Source organism: Falco peregrinus, chromosome 2, assembly GCF_023634155.1.
Source record: "Falco peregrinus isolate bFalPer1 chromosome 2, bFalPer1.pri, whole genome shotgun sequence".
Lineage (NCBI taxonomy): Eukaryota > Metazoa > Chordata > Aves > Falconiformes > Falconidae > Falco > Falco peregrinus.
In genome coordinates this window covers 91,665,945-91,693,905 of record NC_073722.1, presented here as the reverse complement: position 1 = coordinate 91,693,905, position 27,961 = coordinate 91,665,945, and positions in this window count along the sequence as shown.

The following is a 27,961-nucleotide window of genomic DNA, read 5'->3' as shown; positions in this document are numbered from 1 at the left end:
CCTGGCCTGTGATATTTTGGCACTTTAGGAAATAAAACTGACCCTTTGGAAAGATGAGGAAAGTTGCAATATGTGTAAGCCTGTATCGGACAGAGCCCTTAAAAAACCCCCCACAAAACCAAAAAAACCCAAACTCAAACCAAAAATCTGGCCTGCAGTGGTATCAACAGTAGCTTGTTAGCGGATAGCACAAAACTTACAAGAGTTGTCTCCAGTCAGCAGGACTCTGCTGGGAGATTTGATAAAGAAAAAGCCACAGGAATTGGTTTTTTGTGGGCAGGTTCAGGGTGTCGCCTTCCACTCCAAGTTAACACTTACTGATGAAGGCTAGTGCTGCCAGCTGTCCTGGGAGAGAAGGGGACACCCCACGGCATAGCCCCACATCCAGTTCGCTGCAGCAGAACCAGGTTGGTGTCCCAGCACAGTGATCATGGGGGCAGTGCACGTGACGGCCCCAGATCTTCCAGAAACCTTGATTTCTGTGGTCCTGCTTAGCAGTGGTTACTAAAGCAAACACGGCCCATGTTGCAAAGATAAAGATAATTTTTGACCAGACTAAGCAAATCCTTTTTCCTAAACTTGGTTCCCATTTCTCTTTAATGTAGATGCAAAGACATTCTTACTCCCTGCAGGTAACTAATGTATATTTGTGATGAGGTTGTGCAGTGTCCACTGCTATTTCTGCTCTGAATTTACTTTTCTTTAGCAGAGTGTAAAAATTCTCACTTTCGCTTTCACTAAATAGTACAAAAAGGTAATTACTATTCAACATTGTAGGATGAGGCTGACTATTCCAGTATTATTTTATGTCTCGAAGGAACCTGGTAATACAGCATTTATAGGTAAGATTTCTACTCGTGCAGATGCTGTTGTGCATTCATTTGGTTACATGTGCGGGAAGGTACTGAAGGCTACAGAATTAATGAAAACGGAGAGATACAGGTGCCACTTAAAGTGAGATATCCCGTGAGCTGCAAACATGTCTTGTAGTCTTTTAGGTCTGACATTCAGGTGTGTTGAAAACTGAAACCTCTGATAGAGTGTGGCGGTAATGTTACAAGAATGTTTCTTAAATTAAGATGTATACGGTTTAAGGTGAGTAGAATGTTTGCTGCTGAAGGGAATATGAATGTCACAACAAGATGATAATTGTTCAGTGTTTTGATTCAGACAACCTCCTGAAAAATATTGATATTAATTGCAGTTGCCTAGTTAACAGGTTAAGGATAGATTTCTTCTTTCTTCACCCTCCAGAGCTCTTGAACCTCTTCCTCCCAGCCATGCTCCACTTAAGACACTGTTCTTTACAATACATATTTCTGAACAACTGTTATGGGTGCTCACAGTAAGTTTCACCTTTCACGTGTGAAAAATTCATTATTTGCACTGTGATTATTAGAAAAGAAATATCTTTAAAAGGTCTAGAAGACTCCCAGGATCTGAGGTTCTTCAAACTTCATGTCATAGTCTCATCTCTTTGCATAATTTTATTTAAGTCAGTAAGATTACTAGTTACTTTGCTGATGATAGGAAGGGTATAGACTATAGACTATACGAACCTATTACATGTACAAAACTCAGTTAGAAACCTCGTTATCTTGCTGCGGTGTTACTGTATTGTTCACTGCTGCTCAGCCATTCTCCACATTGTTTGGTCTGTGTGTGTTCAGTCTAAGTTGGCAGAGCGAGGAACTAATAATGTGTTTTGAGATCATTGACATATATCTTAAATTTCGTTTCTCTTGAATCAGTTCTGGAGGACTTGATAGATGAGGACCTTCCACAACTTGTACAATGCTAGCTTCTACCCATTGCAATCTAAACGTGTACATAAACCCAAACCAGTATTCATCCACAGGTTTCCCATCTTTACAGCTACAATCCTGCTGAGGTATTTAAGCTTGGGTGAACAACATAGGTAACAGGCTGTCCAGCATGATGTAGTACTTGAACAGGGTATCTATTCAGCTGGTAACCTTCAACAAATCTTACACTTCCGTTCCTGTTTTTCCATTTGTGCCCTTTGCACCTCACTGTGGGCTTGTGTAACACCCAGTACAGTAAGTTTTGGCATCAGCTGAATGTTCAAGGTGCTGGTGATATATAAATCAGTACTGACACTAACTTCAAAACTGAATTTGTTACAGAAAAAGGGTGTTGCTTGTAGGCTGAGAGTTACTGTGCTGCTGACTGTGCTGTGAAGAGACTTCTGTTAACTGCTAGGAAATACGTTGTATTCCATCATCCCTAGAAATGCTGCTTTCAGAATTCTGCCTTTTATAAAGAAAAGAAAAGTACTGGGGGTCTGCAAGCAGGGAGAATCCCAGCAAATTTTCCTAAAGGAAGGTTTGCTCAGTTGCATGGAGGGTCGCAAATATCTTAATGCTGTTACTTGCCACAAGTTGTGACCAGTGGCCCGCAAATGGAAAACAGCCAGCAGCTGTAATATCAAGTGTCATCTGTCTCCCACTGCAGATGATGCGTGTTTAAAGACATAAATGTGTGGATTTAGAATTATATTCTTCCAACAGGTGTACTGTATTCTTCTGTCAGGCTCTCCAGTAATGCAGGAGAACTTCAGTGAGCAGGCCAAATGGAATGAATTGGTTTGGTAAGCACAAAAATGTATTCTTTGAACCGACCCACTTTCCCTTTCATGTTCCGTTGCAATTTTATTCTTCAGACAGATTAAATCCTTTACCACGTCCTGAGCAAAGAGTCCTATTGTATATCTCTGCAGATACAGTGCAATGCCAGATGCTAAGGACTTTTTTTTTTTCTTGTGAGTTTTAATCCTTTAGGATGGGCTATTTCAAATTGTTTATCTATTTTAATGGGTTGCTGGTTTTTTTTTCCCCAGTCTTTGAAATTAATTGGGGATTCTGATACAAATTTCAGATGAGTTTTGCTAGACCTTTTCACCACAGGATTTAATATACTTGCAGATGTGTTGCAGTCTTCCATGATCATCGCTTACTTCTCAGCCTCCTTGAAGCCCATGTGAATCAGAGGTCATTTGCTTATTTTCATGGTCCTCAGGAGTAAAACCTCAGCATATCTTGGATCTTATGTTCAATTAATCATTCATAAAAGTTGTATCTGTGCTCAGGGGACACTTGCAGCCTACACTTTTTTTACCTTTTTTTTTTTAAGAGCACTAAAATTGATCCTGAAATGTGGTTAAACTTCTAAATTGGCCTTTCTTGCACACAAACTGAGAATCTTGTTGGAAGGTATTTGAGTAATCATGGTGCTAGGTCTTATAAGCAAAACATAAGTAATGTAGAGAAGGTCAGATAGATCCAGAATCTGAACCTCTTCCGGAACGCTACCCCTGCTATGAAACAGTTTTAGTTTGGTTGCCATTATGATGAGCACTAAAAACAAAAGATGTGGAGGGAGACATGAAATGCAAATCCTGTGAACTGAAATGTAATTGGGTTCCTGATTCTGTCTGTATCAGGGAAAATCTTGAATATCTATGTGAGAGAGATTGGCAGCTATGTGTTGTTCATCTTGCACGTGGATATGATTAACATTATATTGCACTTTTGCCCTCCCTCTGACCTTGGTGAGTTTCCAGTTATGGAATTGCCTGTCTATTGTCTGATGTTGTCTTACATCTTCAAATATGTTCTTCCTTCCTGTGATAAGGAGAAAAGTACTGAGGCCAAGTGAGTGGCTCCTCCTGTGCTAATTGGCATCTTGGTCTTCGTGGAAATTTCAAAATGACACAGAATTCATTTTCCAGGCCATTGTTTTCCTACCTTAGTTCTTCGATATATTTAAATTGTAGACCTCTCACACATACCTTCTATCACATCCAGTACTTGATCCATGCCTTTGTCAGAACACAATTTGGCCAGTCACACTTCTCTCAGTGTTGGGTAATCTTAGATTCAGCTCTTTATGGAAGTTAGAGGATTCAAAAGCTCTTCAAAAAGAGGTTGTGCAGAAACAAGTCCGGTCTGTGCAGCTGTCAGCTGTCCACTGCATGCATGTGTTTCAGTAGAGAGAGTTATTTTGAAGAGCATCTTGTCTATTCTTTTTTTGTGCATATGGGCTCTCTTACTTTAGAGAGAAGTGGAGGGAGTTGCTGAGGAGGTGATGGCAAAGAGGTGGGAGTATAAATTAAGAATGAAAGCTTGTATTAATTTATGCCTATGTTCTTGAGTTAATATTGTTACTTGGATATTACAGACTGTAACATCCTGCAGTTGCAGTGCCTGCCATTACAATCCTGAAAGTACTAGTCTGGTTGAGAAAAAAAATTCTCACAGGAAAATTAATTCCATTTGAAATGAACTTTCTTTTAGAAGGTACCTCCTTCCTTCAGAAAGGAATCATTTTCTCTGTTGGAAAGCAACTTTTAAAGCTTTGAGTAAAATCTTCAGGCTTTGAGTCTGGGGCTTCCCACTACCCAGTTAAATATCATTTACAGCTTTTGTGAAGCGTGCGTTATTTTTGCAACTCCTTCTACAAGAAAATGCATCTCTTCTTCTGGCTTGTAAATTTACACTTGATTCTACCTATAACACATTAGGTTTTTTGAAATACAATTTGACCTGATGTTCTGACCCTATGTCTGTATTCATGCTTCTGGTAACTATTTTTCCTGTGACAGAAGTCACTGGTAATGCACCATACTGTGTAGCACCAACCTTGTATGAAGCAAATCAGCTGAGGCTGGCTTGGCACAAAAGGCAGCATTCAACAGGTGGTTTCGTGAGCACTTGAATTAATGGCTGTGCTGCATAGATTTTCCAATGAGAGTGAGTTGTGCTCTGGTCTTTCCAAGAGAGGCAATAGTGCAGTCTTCCTTTTCTTCCCTTGCTGCTTGTTTGCATGAAATTTAGAGAAACTGAGTGGTTTGGGTGTCCTGTACTTCTCCATTCATATAGGCATTGAATTGGCACAATGGTTTGAGAATTGCTGTTGGAGAAGGGAATAGAGTCCCGTGCCTGGGATGAAAGTAATTAATACTGTATTTTAGATTGAGCCAAATGAATGGATTGCCTAAATACCCTTGCTTAAAAACTTGTGGCTCCTGAGGCTTTTTAATTTTAGAGACCCAACATTTCATTCTAATTGACAAAGTTTCAATGACGGACTACAAACCAGAAGCAAAGCATTCAAACTAGTGAAAATGCAGGACTTTCTGGAGCCCATTCATGTATCAGAAGGTCTGGGCATCACTCATCTGGAAAGGATACAAAATTTGCCATATGTTTCTTTTGTAAAATGTTTGTAATGATATACCACAGATATTTAAATACTGGAAAATTGGCCAATTTCCATGGTATTTAAAATATATTATGTTGTACCATGTAAGCTAAGTAAAGGAAACCAGCCAATTTTCTAAATTGTTTTTTAAATCTTCAGTGCATTGTGATATACACATACCATAGTGTGTCTAATAAATACGTATTTCTGCAATATGGTTAGGGAAATACATAGCCCTAAATGTGTATATGTATTATATAAGTATATATAAATGCAATATATATTGTTTTTCCTTTTGAGTTCCTTTATTTATTCCCTTAACACACAGATGAGCCTCCAAATGCATGCCAGCAATGCAGGGTTGTTTAGCCCTTCATTATGTTGTTAATAATCTAAGTTAAAAAAAAACCCTGAATTTTAAAATCAAAAGTCATTGCTGATGTGGTCTTGAATCAGCAGAGCTCTGTTTGTGCATACACGGGGGCATGGGGATGATGGCTTGTCGCTTCCCAACTTTAATATGATTTCTGGACCTGTACTATGTAGAATATTGTGTCTGCCTGTCTGGACTAGTTTTCAGGCTTTTGGACACCCTTCTGTGAAAGGTCTGAGCAAAGGCAGCCAAAATGATGTTGGGATAAAGGGAGAGACTTTGCGTCTGCTTACTGCTTCTCTGAAACATAAACTAGTGTAATCCAGGAAGAGAAGTAGACAGGCTGATCTGATCCTGCTACCATATTGGCTTTTGTTAACTACATTGGGTTTAGTTTAAGCTGTTACAAGGGAAATCAGAGTTAGCCCTTACCTTCATATGGATATTTCACACTGGTAGTTTATATAGCAACCCGTGGTATTTGTTGTGCAAACTCTTTTGAGTTTTATTAAACCACTGGGGGGGGGGGGGAAATGGATTCAGTGTAAACCTAAAAGAAATGGACAAATTCCCAAGTTGTAATATCCGCTTTTCCTCCATCTTGGCTTTCTATGCAAGCAGATGTATATTGGAAGGATACGAATGAAGATGGGAGACTTGGGAGGTATTTTACACTCGTGAAAAAGAGGTGGTGAGCATGAGTGTCAGTATGGACATATGGGCATGTGTGAGAGTGAATGGCCGTTATGGACATCTTTTAACTGATGTGTAAAGGGTATCCTGTTAAACTTCAAGGGGAGTTCCAGGCATTGATCAAGGACAGTATGTGTCCTTAAATTCCCCTTCTGACCTGTTCCTCTTGACTCATTAATCCACAGTAATTTAGATTTATGTCTTTTGACTTCAAGAATGATTCTCTGCCCCTGTTCTTAGGGGGGTCTCTTGCCATGTGAAATGGCCCTGCTTGGTTTCATTGGGTGGAACCTTCTTTTTCCTGGGTTTTTCACCCCCGCCCTGCCCTCTCTGCCTCGTAAAAGTAACCTGCCCCAGCAGCACAGGCTGCAGCATGTTTTTATATGTCTACTGTTTTCTTCTGCTCTGGAAGAAGCCAGCAAGCTTCAGTTCTGTGGTACTGCACCGGTAGCATGTTGGCAGGCACATGAAGCAGATTCTTCAGTCACCCTTAACGCCAACAATGAGATTTATTATCTCCATTGCTTTTAGGGAAATTAACCTAGGCAATTAATTTATGGTGTTTTGAAATGCTGTTGTCTTACCGAGTGATTGCTTGCTTACACCCAAACTCCCTCTTACCTTTGGTCACAGGGATTACGTGTTTAATGTGTGCTTTAATGGGGGCAATTAAAAGGGCCAAGTGAAACAGAGTCACACTCTGGGCCATTTATGGCATTTGATCCTTGTACAGCAGGAGTGACCCCCTCCAGCTCACCTTCTCTCTCAACATTGTATCTGGGAAGAGAGATAAATTCACAGTTAATAAAGATAAGACTGGAAAACTCCCTCTGTGAACTTGTGAATAGCTTGCAAGTTGCAGTTCAGTTTCTAACAGCAGGATGCAGCAGTATCACGTAATTCCATGGACCAAAAGGAACCACCATTGAGGGAAGAGGAATTGGAGAATGTGAATACCTGGGTTTGGCCGTACTGGATAGAAAGACTGAAAGGGTTAAAGTCCTCTGCATTAGCATACTATTGATAAAGTCTGATCATTTCCCTTGGTACATGCTGCAACCTTTTTTTTATTATTCTTCAGCATTGTGATGGTGCTCTTGGCAGGGAAGGCTATTGTGGGCACATTGCTTATCCAAGCTTCCAAGATGGTGCTGGAGATGGAGTGGTGACTCTTGCCCTTCTGTCTCCTACATTATTCATGTCTGTATTATCATTAATTAATGATTTATGGAACCCATTTTGCAAACCACAAACCCATTTACGGCAGTATAAAGCAGTGCGTATGTAAAACATGCACGCACATACATACACACACAGGTGCTTACCCTGTGCAGAAAGGGACTCACATTTGACATGGAAACTGGCATTAGTTACAAAAATGTACAAAAACTATTTAGACAGAAAGCAGAGTCCTGTAACCCAAGAGTCAGAGAAGGATCATGAATAAGTAGAATAGAATTATTCTGAATTGTAATTAAACATCAGCTTTCTCTTGCAGAAGCACTACAGTGCCTGTTACATAGTTTGATTCAGATTCTTTACTGAGCAAAATGGCATAACATCAAGTGGGTATTTGCCCTGCAGGGAATTTAATCTCTAGTACCTGGCCAGGCTGTTGAGAGGATTATTTCATCGTGGTAATGGATATACATGTGCAAGACAGTGCTTTTCTAATATGAAATTATACACCCACAGTTAAACAGCTATCTTGGGGTTTTGTATCAAACCACACATCTAGAGGTCCCCAAAGGGCTTGTTTTCCCATAGTTTCTGTACCATATGCAACACCTCTCACAGTGTTTCTCTCTTTTCATCCTAACACACACAGTTATGGTTCTTTCTCTTGGAAAGGTGCTTAAGGAGCTTTTCTGCACCTTCCTTTTTCTTTTAATCATAACTCATAGCTGGTCATAGCTGGTTGAATATGTTTAACATTTTTTTGGTTTTTGTATTACCTATGTATGTTTTTATGTATTACCTATCACTGTCATATGATAGCATTAAACAAAGTTAAAAATCCAGCTGATGGTAGAAAACATGTGGTGTGAGAGACTCTGGAAGGGTGATTATGGTCACTTGTCCTTCACACAAATAGGTTGTATCCCTGTCATTTTAGAGCTGAACAAAATGTACTGGCCAGTCTTTTCACCATAAACATAAACAGTAGCTCTGAGGTCTTCTTGTATCAGGGTATAAGGGTAAACATCCTCGCCTGTATTTAAACCTACATCTTCCTTCCTGACTCAGATAGCATAGTAACAATTGCATGTGGGGTTTTTGTTTGGTTGTTGTGTTTTTTTATTTTGTGGCATGGAGCACTCATACTAGGTTGGCTTATGATGGAATATCTCAATCACTGGCATATCACATGCAGGTTACATCAGTGCAGCTGAAAGCTCTCTCTGTAGTTATGCCACACAGGTTTACCTCCGTGCCCATAAAACCACATCCACCAGGGACCTCATCAATGCAAATACACTCAAGAGCAGCTAATGAGGATTTTAATTTAGCTTTAAATGCCTTTGGTGCTGGGTAGGCCTTTACAGCACCAGGCGGGGAAATCTCCGAAGCTCTGGCGGCTTTCACCATAAATGTCACTGCACCATATTTATTATTTGTTTCAGCTGCATTTCTAATGACCAAAAAGCTCATTTCTCAGATTACACCAATGCTGTGTGTTACTTACCAGCACCTTGGTTTGTTTAAAATACAGTGCAAAATGTAGGAGTTGGCCAGGAATAATTTTCCCTTATGGGACTAAATGTGAGAGTGGGAGAGAACTGACAAGCATCTTCAGAAAGGTTGTGAGGGAGACCCTAGGAAGGTCCTGACTTTACTGGATGACAGGATTTTATGGAGGTGTGGGCTGAGGTGTAACAGATACCTGTGATCATCTATCAGCATGGATCCTTTAGAGGACTGTCCCCAGGGTTATTTGGTAAAGAACATTTTTCTGTATGTAGCTGAGCCAGAGCTGTAAGATTAAGGTTTGTCTTGCCAATGTTTTATAACTGCCCAGACATTTGCAGGCAACGATTACTTATTAATGTTGCTGTTATATTGAGTGTCACCTTTCATTCTAATTCCCTCAATCCTAAGTGAGTCATTATATACTTCAGAGCTGACTTCAACCTTTCTCGAAGCTTGTGTTTGCCAGACCCTATCAATGGGAGATTTATTGCCCTGAGGTGGTATTTTCCAGCCTTGGTCCAGAACTGGTCTTTTTTACGACAGGGTAAGGGCAGACTTTTCTTAGGCTCACAGTATTGGTGCTTGTTTGAGGTTTGAGGCACCTGTCTTAGGGTGTTATGTGCTCCCATTACAAGGTAGTTCTAGTGCTGTCTCTCTTCTCAACACCCCTCCACCCACCCCCCCATTTTCAGAGTCCCATTTGCACCATCTTTTCCAGCCAATCTCCTACCCTTGAAGTGCCCAGAAATTTCAACTTTTCTTTATCTGTTCTCCAGCTGCAGTCCTCTCCTTCCACAACCTTTGTCTCTTCACCGTTTTCCAGAGTATGAAGTTTCTGTAACCTGGTTTGTCCTGCACAGAAAAATGGTATCTGGTCATATTCTGGGAGCCAGCAAAAAGTAATCTCAAAGTCACCAGCAGACTATGATTTAAGGCTACAGTATCTTACGTGATACCTAACTTCTTTAAATCAGAGGCGTAAAAACAACATACTGAAAGTATTTTTGTCCAAACACTGAGATGCTGATCTGTACCACCCCATGTCAGCGCAAAGGGCAGTAGTAGTAGGACATGTGATTCAGTATGTCTTCATGTCTCAGGTGCTTTGCGAAGCGAAGCAGCCTGATGAATTGCTGGGATAATAGTTCTTTCCTATATTTCCCCAACTAGTTTGGGATTTGTAGTGCAAGCTTCTAGGAGTTTGTTTGCACAGCTGGAAACTTGCATGAGCCAACATGATTCCTCCATTTATAATATTCTACTGACTGACATGTTTGGTAGCCTTGGTGAGGTGCCTCTCAGATCTTAGACCAGTGCCTAGCTATTGCTGTCAAAACCACACCATCCCCTCAGTTTTGTGGCCAGTCTCAGCAGAGGTTAAGGATTAGCCTGTTCCTTTGAATAAGCTTTATATGCAGACAAAATGAGGTGAAAATCTTCCTTCTGGCTTTTCTTAGTGGAGTTTGCAACACCTGCTTTCCCATGTGACAGGACTAAGTGTCCAGTAAACATAAGAAATACCTTTCTGTGTGTATATACAGATACTATTAAAAGCCACTAATAAGAGCCTGTGCTAAGAATTGTGGCTTTCTCATCTGATTAATGCCTGGCTCCTGCACCCGAGATATTTTACTGTTTGACAGCTGTTCTGTAGCCTATATACAAAACGAGTCAGAAATCTCAGTTTGATCATCACAGGACTTGCAACTGCATCATAGAATCCACCCTTACAGTTTGACAGCCTGGAAGGAGATGCTGTAGATCTGGAGTCTGATAAATTCTTCTTGGAGTTTTAGAAACAGTCCTGCAACACCAGGCAGAGGTGGAGAACGAGAGACTTGGCAGGGAAAGCCTTCGCTTCCCAGGCATGTATGTTCTGTTTGAAGCCTGAATTGAAAGCAAGTTTTTCCACCCCTTTAAAGCTTCAAGAAATCCTACCTCTGTCCCACCTTCCACCATGAAATAGTTTCCTTCCTAACACCTGTTTCAGCCCAACACAGAAGCCTGTGTGTTGACCTGTCCGGAGAGACACAGTTGGCTGGCAGGAGCCACCTCACAATACCTCAGCAGTTAACACCTCAACTCTTAGTGAAAGCAGCTGTTTTGCTCCATGCCTCATAAAACCGTGAACAAACTTTTACACATTTGTGCTGAGAGAAGGGATAGATATTCCTTATCCGCTTCTCTGCCACTCTGCAGCACACCCCAGCAATTACGGTCAGGCCTGTTGTTATCAGGTGAGCAATAAGGAGGAGTGTGAATGGAGATAGGCAATAGGATGGGCACTGTGGCAACAAACAAGTTATTGCAGGTTTGCTGGCGCCGTCATGTCTGTACTGGCTCCTTTCAATGGCCATGCTGGAGCAGAGAGAGGCAGGCACCACGCCGCCACCGGGAAAGCGGCTGTGTGCTGAAGCCACTCTCATCTGCATGCAGGGATGAGTAAACAACATATAGTGCGCACATTGATTTCCAGCCTTCACTGTCGCCTGCCCTCATTTATGGTGGGGAGGTGAACTTTCACCTTTCATTTGTTTGCCTTGTCTCCCTTTTTTATTTGCCCTGTCAAAATCCAAAGCAAGTCAAGAGTTGTTCAGCCAGTGCTGTACTCTTCTTCCTCATAGTCTCTGTTCCTCCCCAAAATCTTTCACATGACAGTATCCAAGCAATTCAGAAGCATCCATCTATGTGCTGCTGTTAAAAGGGTCTGTATAGAAATGCACTCTCTTGCTCAACTGACCCAACAGTTATCTGAAAATCAGAACCTGTGTTGCTAGATGTGTAAAGAGAAAGATAATTCAACTTGAATTTGAAGTCCAAGGTTGTCTTTGCAAATCTAGCTGTTAGAACTGTGTTTTTGTTAGTCATGTATCTTGCAATGCAGTAACTGCAGAGAGATGAGAAACATGGGAACTTGATATATCAAGGGTTGGGGGTTTTTGCGTGTTCTGTGAGACCAAGATGTACAGAAAATTAATGGCAGAGCTGGAAGCAGAATTGTGTTTCTCTGATCTTGGGAGAATATATTTAAAGATTTAGGAACATCAGATGACTGAATTCTCTACTTTGAAAACATTTTCTTGAAAGGGTCATCTCTTTTCAATTAAAACACCACACAGCTTAAATTTTTGACGCTCATTAAGGATGTCACTTTTTACATTTTCAAGGACCATCTTTTAATATCGTCAACTGATGGATGTTCAGAGTTAAGTTTACTAAGAGGATTGAAAGAAAGAAGGAATTGTCCTTAGAAAAGAATGAAGGAAGAATCTTCTAGCAGTAATGAAGTGAGATGCTCGCACTATGAGCATGGTACGATCCAAAACCCTGCAAATGCAAAACCCTCCTGTGAGATATGGGAAGGTTAGACTTCTGGTTCTGATCAGCATGAGGTAGATCCAGGTTTATTACCCAGAGCATTTCTTCATCCGTGGAGTATTGCTATGTGACAACACTGTAAAATGTGGAAGTGAGAGATGATTCAAAAGGAAAAGAAATGCTTAACTCAGAAATAAATTGCCCTTCCATTTGTCATAGGAGATGCTTTACTAAATGGTGCTTCTAAATCCACTTTCCGATTTCTCTGTAGACTCTAGATACTTTGTTCTCAGGTATTCTGAATAGGACTGACTACTGAGTTCTGACAATCTTCAGTAACTAGAAATGCTCCATTAGCTAATTGCTTAGTGACAGTAACCCTTCTGGGTAAGTCCACATGACAGCCAAATAAATGCCACCTTAGTGCTTCCTGATTAATTTTATAAGCCATTTGCTGTATAACTTGAGTCCTCAAAGAAAAGCACTTTTGGCTTCGTATGAGTTTGTGTGTCACAGCTGGTCCAGTAGACAGGCTTTGGTTATTTAGAGTCAACAGGTAATGTCAGCCTCCTTTACAGAAAATACTTAAGGAATTTCTTCAGGAAACCCAATCAACAGTACACTAATCGCTGCTGCAGCAATGCCATGGTGTGTTCCTTAACCTTGCAAAGGAACACCCTGCTCATGACCTGTCAATGAAGGTGTAGACTGTTATATATGTAGATATGAGATAAAAAAGTGATGAGCAGAAGAGGAAACAGAAGATGAGCTGACTTGTATTGGCCAGAATGGTGTTGCTTTGCTGGCTTGGTGTTGCCTCAGAAGCAGGGTGGCCTAAGGGAAGAGCGCGTTGGTGGCTGGCAGTATGTGAACTGTGCTTCTCCCTCAGTTACAAGTATGTCCAGGTCTCAGTGTTTTTGACAACGAAGTGTAGTGGCAGGCATTGCAATGGAAGGGCCCTCACCGCCTGTAGGCCACCACATTCTAATACTCACCCTACTATTTGTACACCTATGTGAGTTGGGCTCGTAAGAATTTCCCACATTGGATTAGTCCTAAGGCTCGTCTAGTCTAGTATCTAATAATGGATCTCTTGGATGAGAATATAAACAGGACCATTATAACTGATCCATCCCAGCTTCCTGAAGTTAGTAGCTAAGGTATCAGAAGAGTTTTAAGTCTGCAAGGAATGCACATACCAGCCTAATTTAGAAGATAAATTTAATAAAACTAGGCCTTGTTATGAAGGTAGTTGATGCTCCTGGTTTTCTATGAGAGTTTTTCCCCCTTCTTTAAACCATTGTGTTTCCCTTTTAACAGCATCTAGAATAAACCCCTGCTGGTTTTTAGTTTTCTTACTATTATTGATTTTGTTATGCCTGGGACTCTACTAAAGTATATAGCCAACTGATTTATGGCTAGGCCAAATATGTAAGCTGTGGGATAACAGTTCTCTAAGGTTTGATATCCTTCCCTCCTGTAGTTTGATTAAAGACATGGGGCAATGTTGTGGAGTCATGATTTAACCCACCAGCTCTGGATGGGAGTTTTAAGTACCACTTAGTGCCTCAGCCCTGTGCTTCTGATCTGAAGATAACTAGGTTAAATAACTGGAGCCATTGTGGATAGAGATCAGAACTATGGCTTATGCGGGTGTGGCCCATAAACTTTTATGATAGTCTTAGATACTCTTAGAGGTTTGTGGCTATCTTGTCTTGGATCTTCAAGGAGCTATCTTTCATAGAGGGAGACAGAGTTCTAAGTGGATGTGTTGCAAAATTCCTTAATAATCTCTGGTTTCTGCAGAGAATTTATGCTGGCTCTGGGCTTTGCTTTTGTATCTGTGAGGGTTTTGGTAGAGGCAGGAGAAAAATCAATGCTGACACTCTTAGAAGTAGAAAAATCCTCTCTGTTTCTGGTATTGCACACACATGGATTGTGATGATGTGTTCGTTGCTTACAACCCCCAAAACATTCATCTTTCAGGTGACAAAGCTCAAGAAAGAATTAACCATGCAGGATGCAAAGCCTAATGAAAGTTTAGCTTCAGCAAGCATTGAATCAAAATGAGCTTCAAGAGAGGCTCAGCAAGACTTTTTGTTGAGGAAAAAAAGAGGACAGTTTAACTGAGCAATTTTCCTGTTGTTTCTCCGCTTCTACTGTTTTTTAGGACCCCTTTCTAGTCCAGTCTTGTTCAAGCTTCTGCAAAGAGCAGTTTTGTCTGCCCAGTGTAAAGCATGGTGTAAGTCCTGACAACCAGATTTTTAAGACTGCTTAATTAGATGTTTCCTCCTCACCCCAGGGCAAAGTAAGTTTCTGGTGCCATCGTAAAGGCTGGTTGGGAATAAATGTCATCCCAGTGACAAGAGAAGTATTGTGATCATGCTGTGTTTTTTCTAGTTTTTGCATGTGTCTCATGTCAGACATTTGCATAAAACAGGTTGCCTCAACAGATTGCCTGTGTCTGTGTTTCCTTACATGGTTGTGTAGTGTTGCTCCACACTCACCGCTCAGAGTTGTTTTAAATTTGGTGATGGTTGATTTATGGTGAAATGTATAATGGTATAACCAAAAGCAGCATAGGCTCCGGGATATAAGCCTAGTGCTGTTTCCTCTGAAGTTAATAATAATAATCCTGATGACTGGTTGGAAAAAAGCGTGCAACTGTTCTACCACCCTACAGCCTTTTTCTTCTAGCAAAATTTCTGCAGACTTCAGTGAAGAAAAATTGTAATCTCTCTCTCTCTTTGCCCTTTTTTTCCTTGTGGAGTCTTTCTTTTTTACTTCCTATGCCTCATTTGTTCCACTGTTCCGAATCATAAATAGTTCTGGTACTAAAACATATCAGCCGGGGGGATGTATGGACTATTCTTGCAGTTCTTGTTCCTTTGATGTGTTCTTTGAATCCGTTATGTCTTCCTCTGAGCCTGAAAAGATGTGAAAAGATGAGTAATACAATGGGTAAATATTTTAGCACACCACGTTGAGCCCTTGAGACCAGTCTTTTAATGTTCTCAATAATGTTGTGTCATTTTCACCTAGACAGTGCAGTGTCTTCAGTGCTCAAAAGGATCTGAACTCTCTAATATATATCAACTCAGATTTTGGATGGTCAACGCTTGAATCTTTGTCCCTGAGCTTGTTTGGAAGTCTGGTGCTGGAGTCCAGCCTTGCTATGCTGCTGCCTGGGTTTCGAATGCTGCTGAGAGAAGGGAAAATGAACGTTGTTGTGTTGCCCTGAGGAAGCTCATCTGCCTTGCATCAGAGAGCCAGATGGCCCAAGGTTTTGGTCACAGCTTATGAAGCCTTACACTTGACTGATTTTTGGATAGCTTATAGTGCAGCGTAGGTCTCCCATTCTATTGCAGCATTTTCTGAAAAGCTTCAATCTCAGTCCCTCAGTTCTGTTGAAAGAATGATGCTTAATGTATCACTGGATTTTACCCATAATTTTCAGAATTGCACTTACTGTCCAAGATGTTGTAAGAACATGCAGCCTCTCCAGGTATGCAGTTCTTGGGGTTGGATGGACCCGCAGTGATGATGTAGTATTAGTGATGGCCTCAGGAAAAGTGTTGTTCTGTCATGCTGTCAGAGCTAAATGACATGCTCTGGCAGGATGGCAGTAGAGATTTGACTTACCTGAGCCTGATCTTCTGTTAGTATAAAGACATTACAGCTTAACTTTACTGGTAACGTGCCTTGGTTGAAGAGTTTATCAGACTTTTAGTGGTGATCCAGATACTCCTGGACTTCTACAGTGTTATGAAACATTTCTGTAGGTTTAATGTGAATGACACGAGTAAGCTTTTCAGTTGAAAGTTAATAGTTAAATATGTAAATTACCTGGAGAAATAAATAGGCAGTGTTCTTCCTTCTAGACTTTTAAAAATCCCTCTGTAGAATAATTCAACAAGAACATAAATAAAATATAAATGACAGGAACATGAATCCATACTGTAGTTTTTGCACTTGACAGGTTTATGCTTTGCTCTTTTTTTCTGTGTGTCTTTTCTGCTACTGTACTTAGCAATGCTAGCTTGAGTAGCACAATGATTCTTTGGCCATTATTTTCACTGTTCTTAAGTTGCATCTGTTAGTGCTGAGCTGACAGAGGGATACCCATAGAATCTATACTTACCTTTAAAAAGCTCTCTCAGAATTGCAGTCATCATCTGTCCACACAAACTTGGGATAAGTATGGGCAGATGTCTCTTCATTATCTTAAAACACACTACAACATTAAGCTATTACAATAGCAACTAGAAACCATAACTAAGATCAGGTCCCTGTTACACGTACCCAGAATGAGTGGTGATCTCAAAAACAGATAAATCACATTTTAAAAAGACAAAAGTAGGATTCTTATTGCTATTTCACAGCCAGGAAGACTAAGGAACAGGCAGTTATGTGCTTGATGTCACAAAGGTTTTGTACAGAGCTGAAATTAGTCCGTATGTCCAGTTTAAGGCCATAATGTCATGGCTTTCTCTTCTTGCTGGGTTATTCCTTCTAAAAAATGCTGGTGTCTTACATACCACTCAAGCTTAGCACAGGATGTCTCTTATTTAACTCTTTCTGACAGAGTACTCTGTGCTACTTTTGAAAGCCTCCTGGGCTTGAGCCTTAGAACCACATCCCTTCTGGAGGCTGGCAGTGACAGCTATGCTCGTTCATGCTAGCACTGCTTAAGAAGTGTTGCAAAGAGTTGTAAACAGCGTGTAACTGATCTGAATTGAGGGCATGTCTGTGCAGTTTAAATGGTGGTGTCCAGAAGAAAGCAAAAGAAAAAGGCTGGAGTTAGTATTCTCACTCAATTGTGTCTCCTACTCGCCACCTTCCTTCTGTCCCCGCTGTTGGTGTGTTAAAAGGCAGATGCTTCTAGTCACTATTCACTTACTGTGAGTTAAGGTACGCATCAATTCATGACAGAATTTCTCCTCAGGGCAGAAAATCTTTTGTAGGAAAGGTGGAATTTTAAGGGTTCTGAACTTAAAAGAGAAAAAAGTAAAAAAAATCCTACCCTAGTGACTGAGAAAAGGAAATCTGGTTAGGGAAAGCATGCTCTGGGCTGGGGAGATTCTTCATGTGCTTCTGAAATCAGATTTCCGTGGAGGCTGTGGCAGACATTGTGACATTGAATTTTCCTTTACGTTTGTATACCAAAAATAAACCCTGCCTAAGTCATTCAGTGTCTTCTTGATGGTTTAGAAGTCAGGATGACAACAGCTACTGGTCAGAATTGTCAGAATCAAGCCTCATTATCACAGCTTGCAGTACTTGACCTAGCGACCTGGCCAGGAGGAGGGTGCCAAATTCCTTTTGAATTAAGATCCTGCATATAGAATTCATGCATCCTAGAAAGATGCTCTTCCTATTCATAGATATTATCAGAGTAATACTGTTATTAAGGTAAAGCTGAACTGCCAGTTCCCTGCTCCAAAGGCCTTAAAGGGTAAGAAGGATTATGGAGTATATTAATTCCTTTGTGAGAGAGGGTTCAAATGAGTGAGAGTGTGGCTGTTAGTACTATAAATGTCCGAGACGGCAAATTTTGTAGAGCCCTTCTTTGTGAACAGATTTGCAGAGAAGTTCCAGCTGTGTAATTTTACACATAGCAAAAAAGGCTTGGTTTTCAGTACTGCTTATCTGCAGTTTTAACAGTATGGACACATACTTTTGTGCTAAATGTGAGCTGAAGATTTGACAAACTTTTGAACAGGACTACAGCTTCATGTTCCTGGTTGTTTAGTGTTGTTTAGTGGCCAAGTACAGGGAACAGAGGAATGCATGTTAAAAGTAAATGGCAGCAATACCCAGAGTGACATATAAATGAAATGGGAAGCAGATATAGCCAAAGGAAACCTTTTGAGAAACGCGTAAGATATTTAGTCTCATATGCAAATTTCAGTTAAATGTTAAGACACAGATTTTAGTAAGTGTTTAGATGGTTCATTCTTGCTGGATTCAATGGAAGTGAAACATCTGGAAGCTCATGAAAGCCTCATGGACCAATAAATTCTCCTGTCCAGTCACAGTGTGTCATATGCTGTTAGTAGCCAAAGAACGGTCAGTGCTCTGTTAGTAGGACCAGCCCCTTGAGGCTGCTGAGAGATTGGGCCTCTTGTCCATGGAAAGTGCCTCCCTTGCTTGCATGCTTCCTTTTTTTTCATCCGTCTGTCCATTTCATCTTGCTAAATCTGATCAAGACCTGAGAAATTGTCTTGGTACTGTTTCCTCCAAACTGTTTGTTCAATTTTTTCCCCATTGAAATCAGATTTGTTCCCAAGTTTTCAGTTAAAACTACAGCTTACCCTTCAGATCTGCTCAGTCCTTTAAATCAGGAGTAGAATGTTTGAAAAATACTTGTAGGAAGGTCTGACCAGATAGGAGTCACAAAAGTTTGCACCTTCATACATAAATCTTTTATCAGGGTTTTCAGTTCTGTTCTCCTGTAATTGGATCTTGTATTTTTGAGAATCCTGAATATTTCTGTGAGGTAATTCTTGGTTTTCTATGCAGAATAAGTTTTCATCAATATAAAAAGAAGCTGGAAAGAAGTTGTCTTAAAAATACTCGCATATCTAGATTTTAATCTCCATTTTAAAAAAAAGGGTTTGACCTAAAAAATATATACAAAGAAGATAAATCTTCTATCAGTGCACAGCTTACAAAAAAATCAGTTATTTTTAGCCAAACATACAAATACCTGCCTTATTTGTTATGGGTTTGTTTTGGTTTGGTTTTTTTACATCAAAAAATAAACTATAGAAAGAGCATGGGAAGCAATAAATCTGGGTGTGTCATTAGTAAGTGCTCTAACAAGTTCACATTGCATAGTGGAATGAAATTCCTCTGGGAACATATATTTTTATATACATGTCATAGGTCTAAAAATAGGTTACTAGAATAAGCCATAGTGTTAGAAAAGAGAAAGAGGGTTTTCCAATTTGTTTTATTGCTCTGTTTTAAAATTAAGAATTGTAATCTGAATGGGAAAAGGTTAAAAAAGTCCCAGAAGTCACAGAAAACGACCCATGGTAGACTGATCTAATGAAACTAATAAACTGTGGGACTGATCCATAAACCGATTTCTTACGGTCCCCTGGAAATGACAGGTAGTCTTCCATTTGCTTTAGCCAGAGTTGTGTCAAACCCAGCAGTCCTGAAGGGGCGGCTAGTGCTTGGTTTCCCTTCTGAGCGGGCAGGAGACGATGCCTTGTGGAATGGTTTGGTACATGCTGTGCCAGCACTACCTGGGTGGTTGTCCCTGGTAGGGTGAGGTAATGTGAATGTTTAGCACTTACTATCACTGGCTTCCGAAGCGTTTACAAAGGTAGTACAAGTGGTGTGATTTCCCCAGGCTAGAGATGGGGCACTAAGCCTGAGAAAAATGAGGCCAGAAGTGCTGTGCTACTTTGACAGCTGTCAAGGCCCAGTCTCTAATAGTCGGTCACCGATGATGTTGGAGATCACATTCAGGTTTGCCAACCCCTCTCAGGAACCCTGGCCACAGTGGGCCATGTGCCATAGTGAACTCTGGGTAATCAGTCTCCCTTCTTGCTTTGCTACCAGCTGCATGCAGCTCGTGTGGGATGTCCCTGATTTGCATGTGCTGAAGTTCCTATCCCCAGGGCAGTGTCTTTGAAGCATGGCTGCTGGGATGGGATTTGGGCAAGGGGACAGGAGTTACTTGCGCTAGTTCTAGTGGAAAACAGGAAACGGGCAGGGTGGTGCCTCCTGTCTGTCCACGCCAAACTTAGGGCAAGCGGCTCCTTTATTCACGTTATTGCTAAGCTTGCCTTTGATAGTTATGTTTCCTTGAGGTGGAGCAGTGTTATGAGGCTCTGCTTGAGAAGCAGTATGTTGAAGGACTGAATACATGTATCCACACACGGGTGCACATACACCTTCACTCACAGACACACAACCCTCACTGAAGTCAGGAGAAACAGCTAGGCTTCTGTACCTCTGAAAAACTGCACTTTATCAACTGTGGATGATTGGAAGACCATTTCTGAAGAGAGTGTTTATCTTATTTATAACAGCCTAATCAGGTAGATCAAGAAAGCTTTTTTACTTGTGTTTTCTAATCAGAACATACCACAAAGTCTGTTTGCTTATCTCTTAAACCTCTGCTGTCCAAAGAGAACGTATGATATCTTTGCAATGGCAAAGGTGAATTGAAGTCCTCAATTCCTGTTATCAGAGAAATTGCTCAGGAAGATTTAGAAAATAATGGTGTCATTCTGCTGCAGTCCATCAGCTGAAAGTGCTGGAGCCGCCCATGTGCTTGATGTTGGAGCTGGCTCCTCTCTTAGCCAGCCCTGTCATGCAAGCTAGAGGCTGGGGGTGTAGTGACAGATGTCCATTAACTCATCATGAATAGCATGTAAGCAAATTGCACGATACTAGATTTTTGTAACCTCAGACATAGTAGGGAATGTTCAGATCAGAAAGAGAAAGAAAGTCACCGACTTCACTGAGGATGGACCTTGCGTTTGTTTTAGCTTCTGTCATGGGTGGAGTCAGTTCTTTCTAATTTTGTGCTGAGACATCTTCTTTCTACATGTTCTGGCAGCTAACCTGCTTTTCAAGAAACCAGAATGGAACAGGCCAGCTTATTTGTTAAGAAATGGACAGAATAGATTTGTGTGTATGAGTGAAGAAGAGACAAGTATTTACTTAATTACCTTTCAGTCATACACATCATATCTCTATCGTGTATAAATAGCATGAGAAGTTAAGCCTCCTTAGTCTTTCTCCTTCTTCAATTCTACAGTGACTGAGTGATGGCTGTGGTGACTCCCCTCAAACAAACACCTCTCCCCCCTCCACCCCTGTGCAGAGATTCTTCTTCTTCCCTTTCTTTTTTTGCCAAGATAAACTGTGTGTGTAAATTGGATGAGCACTGAGTACATTAAAGGGGGAGGGGGGGATGGGACACATGACACGACACACAAAAATAAGACCCTGATTAATAGTTTTGTAACTAAGGGAATGAGAGAAGAATAATTTGAGGAACAACTTTTCAAACTGTTACTTGGTGTGTGTTTGTGCATGTACTGTACACTAAAATAATTCCAGCTGTCCTTCCTTCTTTTAATAATGGTTCGTTGCTTTCCCGTTGTGAGGCCATATTTGGACAAACATTAACCAGATCAAAGCCTAATGGATAGTTATGATGGCTGTGATTCAGCAAAGCACTTAAGCGCAGTGTTTCATTGCAACTTCAATGGGACATGCTTTGACTTCAGCAAGATATAAGCATTGCTTCAACCAGTGACAGGACAAATGACTGTATGACTTGGCGAGGGTATGTGTCATGTGCTTAAAAATCAAAGGTAAAGCTAGTTTCCATTCTGAAGAATGATAATGGAATGTTCTTCCTGCAAGGTGTTGCTGTTGGACTAAGCACTGCTTTACCTTGCTTGATCTCGGCTGTACCTATCCTGCAGTGTTTTAATAACTGGAGTACTGGAGCCAGAAGGGGATGTGGAAACCGTAGGATTCCTGTCAGAGGGAAGAAGGATGGAGGAATAGCACAAAGGAAGAATGGGGATGTGCCCATGAACCACAGTCTCAGACCTAACAGTGTTACAGGAAAGATCCATCTATCCCTAGAAGCTCTTTCTGAACAGTGCTTTACAGCAGGTGCCTAGAGAAATAGTTTAAGAAACAGGAAAAGTACTGAAGACTCCCTCCCCTGGTGTAAACACTCAGGTGATGGGAGTCAATGGCCTGTGGACTTGCTGAGCTGTGGACTGTAACGTTTGTTTGTGCCAGGAGCACAGCAAGGGGTCCCTTCAGACTGAGAGGATTTAGTCTTGGTGCTGTAATGATTTTTTAGGAAAGAACATTTCACTATTTAGCAAGACATGAGGAAAAGAGGCTGAAGTTATTTTTGCTGAAATCCCCCTGTTGATTCCTTCTTGTTGATGCCATAAAATCTTAGAATACAATTTTCTTGTCTCATCCAGGCCATTAAAGTGTAATAAATTGTGGCAGCTTCTAGCTTTTAAGAGACTTTTTTTTTTATTATTATTTTTAGTGGATGGGCTACACAGCCTTGGAAACACTTGGAATTCCCCTTTGTGATTATATGTGAGTTATTTATAGTAAGTCCTTATTCTGATGGCAGAGTCTACATCACAGTCTGAGAAGTGCTGATTTGAAGGTGGGTGTGTAGTTTCATTTAGAAGTTTTACTCACTGCATTTGCCATTTCTTCTTTCTGTGTTTTAAACTGCTGTCATGAGTGAACGGAAACAGTTTATGGGCACATTGCCACTGTTGCACAAGACAGTTTTGCTTTGCTTTAAGCACTCCCTCTGGAACTGCTTTCTGAATTGAACATCATTATCGTCAGTATAATCACATGTATTGTGCCTCTGATGGGCCAGACCCTGTCTTTAGGTACAGGAGTGGAAGCCTGGAAAAAATGGAGACATCAGGGGAGGAGAGGAAGGGGAATTTAATTTCCTTTACCCTGACATTGATGTTGTTATAAAGTCTCTAAAATGGCACCTTCTGGCTCAGAATTAAGCAGCCACAATGACATGTCTCAGTTTGTCCAGACTGGTTTTCTTGTCCAGTTAAGTGGGAGAGTCTTATGCCTTTAAAGCTTCCTGGCTCCCAGGAGGAAAATGCCAAACTTGTCAGAGAAAACAAACAGTGGCTTTCCTAGCCTGTGTGTGTTCCGATTAACGAATCTATTAGGCTATAAAACCTGGGACCCCCTTTCCTGGAGAAAGAGCATACATTAGGAAGCTGTTGACAGTTCCTAAGTCTGACCCCTTGCACAATGCTGGAGACCTATCAGCAGCTCTGAGGCAGGCAGCCAGGGCCTGTTTGTTCTAGGAGGTCTTGGAGAAGTATTTGATGCTCGGTAAATGCCAGATGCACTGTTGTTTTAATCTGTAATGTGGGAGGCCAGAGGGAGAAAAAAGGAGGAGCTACAGCACAGCTGAGTGGTTTTGTTCTTTGGGTGTAATCAAAATGTGTTTGGAGGCATATTACCTTGAGCTTGGATATTCTTGGCTTCAGCAAACTAAGCAGGGCCCAATTTAGCAGTAAGTTCCTAGGTGAGTTTGCTGTGTTGCTACAGCAAGCAACTGAAGTATTGCAATTGATGGCATTCTGTGCTTTCAGTTAAAATGGAAGCAGTTGCCAGTGCTGGCTTTAACAAGGGCTGTGCTGATCTAAGCGTTAACTTCCCAAGGAGATAAAAAACCTCGGTTCTAACATTTGAGGATGTACAAAACCCATTTTACAAGAAAAGAGGTGTTAAGTCCTGTATTCTTGCATGTTCCAGTGAATGCAGTTACATTCTTTGTATTTCTCCCTGCCTGTATCACTTCTGCTGTTGCTTGTTAGAGATGCAGCATTTTTCTCTGGCACTGTGGTATGTGTCAAGCAAAAATGCAATTCTTTCATTCCTTCATACAGTGCACAGTGTTTTTTACACATTCAGTGTGTTATGAGTATTTCAGTGAGTTTCAGCTCACTGATCTGTTCTTGGTTTGGTACCTGATGCCTTGTCACAAAGGAGAGAAAAAACAGACTGTAGTGAGGTGGTTTCAGAGCAGCAGGCTTTTTTTTTGTAGTTTGTTCACAGCCAGCTGTGCACATAACGCCCAGCCACTCAGCAATATGGCTAGCCAGGCTGGTAAAACCAGTGGTCTGTCCAACCCATCTTGTGAGTGAGTCATCCCACTTTTTGTAATTAGTAATTAAGATAACAAATATCTGTCAGTGAATAATGCAGAATGTATTGAAGAGTTACCGATACGTGACCCAACACGTTTTAGACAAATTGCTGCAGTGAAACAAACCTATTTCTCAATTTGCCAAAGTGTGGAGAAGTTGAGAAGCAGCCCTTGCAGTTCCAGCCCAGTCCTAGTCTCTCATTCAATCGGTTGCGCTCATTTGTCACAGGTGGATCTCGTGGTTTGGAGTCCAGGCTTTTTGTAGCAGGTGGCTTTTACTTCTGACATAGTACACACCATTTAGGTCCGTCCCCAGGAGACCTCCAAGCAGAAATACTGAAAATCACTGTAGCACATTTTAATTTGCTGGATGAGATCTCTGCGTCTCCTGAACACAAGACTTGTTGTGAATCACAGCAGGATATTCTCTTAAAGAGCCCAGCAAAATGCTGCTGACAGTGTCACAGAGCAATGCTAATCCGACATCAGATTGGTCATGGCTGCTCAGGTTACCATCCAGCTCTGTAGCAGAGGAGGCCTGTTACTGTGGGAATGAAGGACCTCGTGCTGTAGGGACACAGTCAGGGCATTAGGAGGAAGAAAATCTATCCTATTCCCATCACTTCCTGAAGTGTATGTGTCAGAATGACGCACATACTCTTGGCTTTATTTGATGAGGGGGCTAGAGGGGGGGCGAGAAAGAATGAGATGGGCTCAAGGGACATGATTTGGCTTCACAGGGTCATGATGCTCTAAATGTTAATTTTGAATTGCTGAAATTGAAGGAATGGAGAACAGTCCTTGTTGGATACACATTTGTCATCTTCGTGACTCAGGAGGGCTCTTGTGGATATTTTAGACAGGCCATGGATTATGGTAGGCTTCTTGATAGCTTTTCTCAGACTCATAAACAGACTTCAAGAATGAGACAGGGGTATCCAAGTGATGGTCGCATATGCTGTGACTGAGTACATTCTCCCAAGATGCTTCTGGTAGGGTGAATCACAGGAGAAAAGACACCAGGAGTAAAAGTATTCCTTAACACACCCTTGATTTAGTCCTGCCCTAACTTTCAGGGTAAATTGCAGCATCACATTTCAGTGTATGCCTCAGTGTCCTCTCCAGCCTGACTTAATACTGACATAAGAAATGGAGATTTTAGTCTTTTGATGAGATGCTCATGTTCTCTGGTTTTCCTTGCTGCTCGGGAAGGATACCTGCAAATGCTCTTGGGAAATGGGGGACCTAATAATTAGAAAACTTTGGGTGTAACCTGTGAGGTTCTGTGCCAGCAAAACGGTAACCAGCCTGTACCACCCCTTTGGAAAAATGTCTGTTACAGGACAGAAGGCAAGTCCAGCAAGTTGTCATCAGGGGAAGCCCAGAAAGCTATTTGGTTTGTAGGAATGTAAGTAGATTCAATGACTTTGCATTTAGTTTCCTGGGGAGAGGGGGTCTTTTGAATGTCACTGTGTTTGTGCTTCCCAGGACTGTGTCAGTAGTGAGGAAGGCAAGTGCAATCTGTACTGACCAAAGCTGAGTCACTTGTTGGCCAAAATCTCTTCTTTTCTGTTCTTTTCTTTTCCTCTCTGGAAATACAGCTCTGGGGCAAATGAAGTGTCTCACAAATAGGTGCTGAAGTACATTGGTTAAAGCAGAGACAGTGTGCCTTACTCCCAGTTTTTGAAAGTGGTCAAAGCACTTGGACACTGGGAGAAAAAAGGAGTTTGGTGTTTTTGTTTCAAATGAGAAACTTAGAAATTAACATCAGCATTATTTTTTAAGTGTTTTTTTTTCCCTTGGATCAGATTAAATGTTTTGTTCAAGGCCAAGATGTTACTTGTTTCTGTTTTCCAGTTCACTGAAAAAAATATGTTTACTTTGGGTTGCTGCCCAACTAATTTCTCTTCCTCCATTTTTCTATAATGCCAGCAAAGTGCAAAATCAGTTATTTATTCATCTCAACTTCTGTTGTTAAAACTTCTGTTTTAACCATCCATCAGATTAACGAACACCACAGCATAGTGATTTTTTTTTTTTATTCTTCAGGTGTGGTGCTGTATTTCTGTGCTCTGGTGGCTTCTGAGTAAGAGTTGCACGGGGAAGGAAGAAAGTAACGAAATCAATGAGATCTTGGATTCTGTTTGCAGAGCTGTTGAGTGATTTCGTGACTGAATGGGGAGCCTGACTGAATGAAGGTGTTAACCTTGATCTTAATACCTGGGTCCCACTTGCCATTTGAGAAGTCAACAAATGATTTGCTTTGACCCTGGAATGATGATTTAGTCTGGGTGTTTGCTTCTCATAATAAACCTCATCTGAGAACAAATGGGAACGAGGCTGTTGGTTTCCAAAAGAGAGGGTTGGTTTAAAGTGGGAAGGGAAGAATTGAATTAGAATACAAGAGGATCACATAATCTGCCACCTCCTGCAACCTCATCTGGTGGTTTAACCTTTGATACTTACTTTAGTTTTCTTTATTTCTGTTACTGTCCTCAGAATTCTCCCTGATTACCCCATGGCTTGACAGAATACTGTGCAGTGGAGGTTTCACCTGTTTGCAAGTGGCTTCTGCTGAAGCACTGGAGCAATGTAAAACAAGCCTCATCCCTAATGTGTTTTATTTTTTATGGGATTATTGTTTCACTTTGATGCATTGTTATTTTTTGTGCTCCTTTCATCAGAAACAACTATGCACATATCACCTGGATGTTCAAGGTGTTGTTCTGGATGTTGTGCCCACGTGTGAATGTAGAAATTGGCTGAGATTTATAGCAGCTTGTTTCCCCTCCTCACTGCGTTTACGCACCACTGTTTGGTCTTGGTAAATCATTTTATCTGTCTGTGCCTCTTTGCTTGGCTGAATTCTTCTCACTGCAAGGTGTTTGGGAAGAGACAGTTCCTCACTTTGCTGATGTACAGTACCTAGCATAGTTGGTCTGCAGTTTCAGCTGGTGCCTCTAGGTGCTACCACAATACAAACAATAATCAATCACTGACCAACACCTTCAAGGCTCTTAGTGAAACCAAACACAATAAAAAAGTCTCCCCAGGGGCCAAATCTACTAGGCTATGTAAACGATTTTCTAGTGAAAGTGGTAGAAACCCGATCTCTTGGGACATTTAAAACTACGCTGCAGAAAGCACTAGCAATCAGTGTGTTGGGGAATAATCATATGTTGGCAGAAGGATCAAATAAAGAGGACTTCATTATTCTGGACTGCCTGTCCAGCATATGTATTGCTGGGAGCAAAGGCACAATGGCTTAATAGATCTCTTTCAGCTTCTGACTGCTGCTGTCCTCCACTGTAGGTTCTCACAGCCAACAAAGTAAAGCAAGCCTTGGCCAAGATGGAACATATATTTTCAATCATCCTGAAAAACTTTCATCTTTTTCTAGATTAGTTTTTGGTATATATTTAGGCCAAATCCTGAACTCCTTTGTTGAGGTTGTTTGCTCCTGCAAAACACTTGGTAAAAGCATGCATTTGGAGAAATATTGGTAACTAATTATGGGGAGATAATTGCATTAAATCAGAAGCAAAACATAATACAAAATGCCTGGGGAAGAACTGCAGCTCAGTGCAGAGGGAAATGGAGGTAGATAGAGGTAGGAGAAGGTTCCAAGGAACTTGTATGTAAACTGTGTAACTCTGGTTTTGATGCTCATCTGCGTTTTGGTTTTTTTTGATTCCCCCATTCAACAGAATGTACATTTCCCAGGTAGGTGAGCCCAGGCAAGAATGGAGTGAAACATCCCAATGGAATGAGACAGGATCATTCTATGGTCCATTTTATGTTCTTGCTCACCAGGCTAATTAGATGTTGCAAAGCTGCTCCATCCTGGAGAGAAACTGGCTCCTGACTTCCAAGACAATGCTAATCCCTACAACAGGCATTTTTTCAAGCCAGCCCTGCAGGTGGCACAGCAAGCCCTGTGTTTCCAAGCAACATTA